Below are 6,339 nucleotides of genomic sequence, written 5' to 3'. Positions count from 1 at the left end.
ATTCAATACATCTTGTTTCAATGTTGCCTCACTACCTTAGAGTCACTTTCTTATATTCCAGCCTCAAATAATGCCTTCTCCATAATTGATTCAACCTTCTTGTGAGATGCCTTCTCCAAGGTTGCTTGATGAGCATGTTGTGTGATCTCATCAAATGTCCCAAATCTGTACTCAACTTTATCTATCTTAGAATTCAATAATATATAAATTTAGCCAACTACAATATCATCACTCAACTCATAGCTCAAAGGATCCAAAAATATTTCCTGAGGTTCTACTGCTTGAATGTATGTATAATCAATATCAACTAAAATACATATTTCCTCCTTGAACCTATCCACAATAGCAGGCGAGATTCTAAATCTCTATTTCATCTCATTTTGGAATATTCTCATAATCAAATTACCACTATCTAATACCTTGTTTGTAAGATGTCTTCTACATACCTCTAATATCTTTTCCATAGTGCATCTATCACTACTCATAATATCTGTTATTGACAAGTAAGGAGATCTCTTTAGCACATGAAAGAACATGTGATTAATCAATGATTGGAACCTAAACACACCATTCTTTGTTCTTTTAATCTTCTCAAGGTTTTCCAGAGTTGCATTCTCAGAATTTCACTCAAATTCACCTATTCTTTCTCAACACAAATCTTGTAAGCTGCATATATAAAACCTGTTGAAAGTTCATCTATCTTAGAACTTGCACAAACTTAATAAGCTATTATGCTAAGAAATCTCACATCATCCTACTTGATGGAGCTGATTACCATAGCCTTCCCATTATAAATTTCCTTCATGTAGCTTTCTACTTTCTTCTTGACCAGTTTTTCTCCTATGGGTACACTGCCTTGTTTGCTAAGACTAGTTACCTCATGTATAAGGTTGGCAAAAATGTCTACTATATTATCTTGCATCCATAACTTTCCATCATGTATTCTATGTAATATAATTTGTGTCCATTCATATGTATCTAGTTCATGGTAAAAATGATACTTAAATAAGTCCAATTCACTCAAATGCTCAAATCTGGTCTTTATTGTCATGTCATGGCTAAAGATTATTTCCATATCCTTATTCATATATTCACTGCCAATAAACCCAAACTTGCAATTCAAATATTTTTCTATATCTTCCAAATAGATAATGCATAATTAGGGTTTCCATCACTAGGTTTTATGGAAACTACCTTAAACTCAGGTCTATCCTTATTCTTGGTACTATGAACAATTGATATATCCATAATTCATATCAACAATATCTTTTACCAAACAAATATTGCAAAAAATTGATAAAATACCTCTTTCTAAAAATAAGGTTTGCTTCAAAATTGCTCTGACAAGTCACTTCAAAATGCACTTCACTTCAAATGTGTTCGCAAATAAAGTAAAATCAATTCTGTACTCTATTTATGCATCAAATTGAAACTACATTAATTGCATACTTCACAAACATGAAAAAGTTTTTATTTGTGTTATGTAATTAGATAACTATACAAACTAATCTATCTGATCTTAAGATGTCATCTGAAGTTTACTATAGCCTCCTTTCATCATGACAAACATCCTCAAAACTTTGCATCATGAGATTCTCTATAAAAATATACTTTTCATCTTTTGTTACAAAATCAACTCTTATTGTAATACTAGTAACTCTAAATTTCATCATAACTTGTTTAGATGAGCTCCAAATTACAAGCGAGCTTAGGTACCATCTAAACACAACTAGATACACCTTTTTCCCAACTTCACTACCTCTAATTTGATCTCTAACTAAAGTTCTCAAATTCTAATGTTGTGAACAAGCTAATTCAACTTAATTGAATCAATTGAGTTCGATCTTTTTGTCTCATCATCATTTAACTTTTCTTTTGAGATATGTGTTCCTTTCACAAATGCTTCATTAAGTTCTTCTCAAAGTTCACTTACAATGTTTCTTTGTTCTTCATTGCTTTTGCTAGTTCTAGAGTTCCTTTCCTGGTTCCTTCTGTCATTTCCAGAGTTTCTTCCATCATTCCTTCTATTTCCAAAGTTTCTTCTATTTTTCCTTCTATCTCTGAAGTTTCTATCCATTCTATAGTACCTTTCTATGTGTTCAAAGTTATTGCATAACTGACATACAGGTGCTCTACTTCTCAGATTCTGTTGATCATCAAGTGCATGATAATTCCAAGAAATGTGTCCAAAGTTGTTACACTTATAGCACACAATTTGTCTTCTATCATCATAAGATCTTCTTTCTCTTGATGTCCTTTCATTAGATCTTCTTCTATCTACAGGTTTAGTATTTCTAGACATTCTACTATTTCTTCTATCATTATCATACTTAGGTTTCCTACAATCAATTGCATTATGACCCATACCATGACAATTATGACAAAAAGTTCCTTAACATGATTAAATGACTTACTAGTATAATCTCTTTTTATATGACCTATTTCATTACATAAAAAGCACTTACCTCTAAATTCATACCTGGTTGTCTTGGGAGTTTCCACTTGCTTTTGTTCATCCAAGATTTCAACTTCATTGATTTTCTCAACTTCTTTAGGTTTCTTAGATGATTGACTTGAGTCAATCTTATCATTAGATCTATCTTTTTCTTTTAGATATGATCTAATCTTAGGTTTCTTTGTAGACATGTTAATTAGATGAACAAGACTAGTCTTATCATAAGAAGGTCTCTATATAGACATAGAATCATCAATTTTTTCTTTGCTAGAATAGAGTTTCTCAAGTTTCTGTTTGCATTGTGTTAATTCACCTTTCACAATAGTATTGTACTTATGGAGTTCTTTATTATTTTCTTTCAATGTTTCAAACTTAGATGTTTTCTTTGCCAGACTTGCTCTTAGATCTGCATTTTTAGTCTTCAAATCAAATTCAATTTTGCTAGGATCAGTTCTCAAAGTCAACTTTAGATTTGTAATCTTAAATTCATACTTCAAGATTTTGTACTCTATCTTTAACTTTGAATAGTCATCATTAGTAGTTCTAGATTTAGTATATTTAGACTTGGATTTTAGATGTTCAATCTTTTCCTTCATCTGTCCAATGTATACCATGGAATCTTCATATATATCCTTCAGCTTATCTCTTTCTTCAATAAGGAGATCAATTTGTTTAATAACTTCTTTGAGGTTTTTCATCAACTATTCCATATCCATAGGGATCTTACTTAAGTTGTTAAGCCTCTTCAAAGTAATTGTGCTTTGATACCAATTGTTAGAAATAGAGATTACTGAGAGGGGGGGACGGTGAATCAATATTCTACAAACTTTCATTGCCAACTAGATATTATTACTTACTTTAAACCATGCATAACAAATCAATAAATTAATGTTGACTAGTAATAGTAACAATGCACAAAGATAAATCATGACACCATATTTTGTTAACTAGGGAAACCTTGGCCAAGGGAAACCCTGGTGGGGATGATACCCACTAGATAATATACTGATATATGTGTTCCTTGTTAGAGGATGGACCCTATTAGGAGTCAATGAGAAAATTTAGTATAACAGTCCCTATTAAGAGACTTTGAATCCCTGTTAGAAGATTCCAACCCTATTAGGAGTTGTAGTGTAATGTATGCAAGATGAGTCCACTGCCCAAACATACAATTTCAACTACATAAAGATCTCTTCTCAAAAAAGTAGTCTACTATTATTTTCCTTCCTTCAACTTGATCTCAATTCACTAGATAGTTCATACAAAACTTCACATTTATATCTTTCACAAAAGTTTTCTCATAAGTTCGCTCTCATGATACATCAAAATTACACACTTCTTATCGCAAGAAGTCATTTGCATAAATATCATGCCTTTAAATAAAATATTGCTAGGTTGGCTAAGACCAAAATTCATTTTTCCAAGTTAGGGTAAACATCTAGGATGTTGGCCCTAATTGGAAAAGTAATTATTTTGCAACTTAAATAATTGTTTCCTTCAATTCTATTGTCTCGCTTCATCAAAACATGATTAACTCTGTTCCCTATAGTCCGTACAAACTTTCAAGGTTATATACATCAGCATCAACTTGTATACTATCTCTGTGTAACTTTACTTGTCATAATATGATGTTTGCAACATGTTATGAACAAAACATTTATTGTTGTAATCGAAATTCTATACGTAGTCAATTTTTTGATCACACAAATTAAGTATCTTTATTTTTGAGGTTTCCTGTCAACATGTAGATCATGTGTTACCATTAATGACAATAATTACATATCATAATTAGCCAATTGTCAACATGAGCATTAGGAACCATATATGTCAAGTGATATAGTTTGAATAATTTTTTTTGGAATGACACAAAATTGTAGGTAGACCTTTTTTGGCGAACATGAAGATGAAATTTAATGATTGTAGAGTTTATTACAAAGGTGATTATACATTTTGGCATGAATCACTAATCCCAATGAAGAAAAGCTAGCCAATTAGAAAAAAGAGGTAAAAGGGAAGAATCTAGATTGTACATTTTGATCTAGAAAACTCTATAGATGCCTATTTAAGGGTTGATCCAAAACCTATTCTATGTAATGAAAAAGTTTATGTGAAGGGATTGTGTTTTGGATGCTAGAAGAAAAGTTTTGAAGAAATAGAGTTTAGTGGCTAAGAGAAGTAGTGAAGAGTAGAAAAGAGATATATCAGATAGGAGATCAAATCCAATATTGGAAAGAGGAGATCTTTAATTATCATTATAATGACAAACTAAAGATTAGGTATTGATACATTCTAGCAAGTGGATCAAGGTAAATCTCTTAACAGAGTGGTCCTAGTAGGCCTAAGTAGATCTCCTAACATAGTTCTTACTTAATTGTAAGTTTCAAATTCTTTAATCAAGGTATACCTAAAAATATTATAAATCTTTTAATAGATAAGACCCATCACTGGATAGATCATCAAAATGATCATAATTGTAGCCCTAACAAGTGAACTTTGTTTCTATAGTAGTGAAGATTTGTGGGTGTCATCCCCACCTCAATTTTACCTTCTCTTTGTAGGGTTTCTAGGTAACCAAATCTTTTGTGTTATGTGTTTACATTTGTTCTTATGGATTTGATTCATAGTTAGATGCATTTTAGCATTTAAAGTGTATGATTGTATGGTTCATGATCTAAGATATGAGATGGATTAGTGATGAATGTAGTTAAATTGTTAGTAGCATTAAAGCCAAGAAGTTTTAGTGATCCTAATTCACACTACCACCCCAGTATTTCTCTTTCCCAAAAAAAATGCAAAAAAAAGAGGGATTATTCAAGGCTCTTACTCCCATCAATCAAATTTACCCAACCAAACAAATATCTAGATTATTTGATCCTAAGGATTTCTGCCAATTTTTATTGTTAACTCAGTCATCATATTGAAAATATTGTATTCCTTAAAAAATTGATTTAAGATCTTATTGATTCTAATACTATACCTATAGATGTTGATATCAAATGTATAAATAAATTGGTTTCATCTCCCATTCATAATTTGAAAATATAAAATTATCCTTTTTCATCTCATTTAGTAAATAGTATTAAGAAGCAATCTTATCGTACTCATATATATTAGGATAAAAAAGTTGATGAAGCTAAATTATCAATAAAGGTGAACATGTTAAACCTAAACCTTAATCTTACACTTTATCTTGCATTACCTTTGATTTTCTTAAAATAATTAAAGCACATGGTGGTTTTCTTTACATTGTTTCAAGTATTGATGGTACTTCTTCTTGTTGTACCTTTGGGTATCACACTTGCTGGTGAATGATATAAATGAATATTATATTTAATTTTACATATAATTGTAAATGTATTTTAATGATCAATTTGATGTCTTTAAATGACTTTTTTATCCTTCACATGGTTCCATTTATTTTTGTGTGGAACCTTTTCATTCCTAGTTTTCATCAATTTTATGTCAAATTTGATCTTCCTTGGATTACCTCCATGATTTTTTTGGCTTCTCCTATATATAGATATGTTAGATATGCTCATAGTTGAGATTTCATGAGTTTTATCCATACTCTTTGTTAGGATTATGTGCCTTAAGATTCTATAGACCTTGATTTCTTTTGGCCTTCCATACCTCAACCAACTAAGATTTGTCCTAATTATATTTTCAAATCATACCAAGCCTTCAAGATTCAAATTATTTATATACTTATCAAGCCTAGGGATGATCCTAGTCATAGACTTATTCCAACACCAACCATTCCTCCTTTATATGCTTTTGTTTCACATCCTATTGTATAATGTCCTCTTTTTGGATATCAAAAATTTTGAAACAAAATTCATGGAATATTGGTGAGATCTTAATGAAGATTTATAAAAAGGTTGATC

This window comes from Cupressus sempervirens, chromosome 10, assembly GCF_028749045.1.
Source record: "Cupressus sempervirens isolate cs-2001-9-10 chromosome 10, ASM2874904v1, whole genome shotgun sequence".
Classification (NCBI taxonomy): domain Eukaryota; kingdom Viridiplantae; phylum Streptophyta; class Pinopsida; order Cupressales; family Cupressaceae; genus Cupressus; species Cupressus sempervirens.
This window is presented reverse-complemented; position numbering follows the sequence as displayed.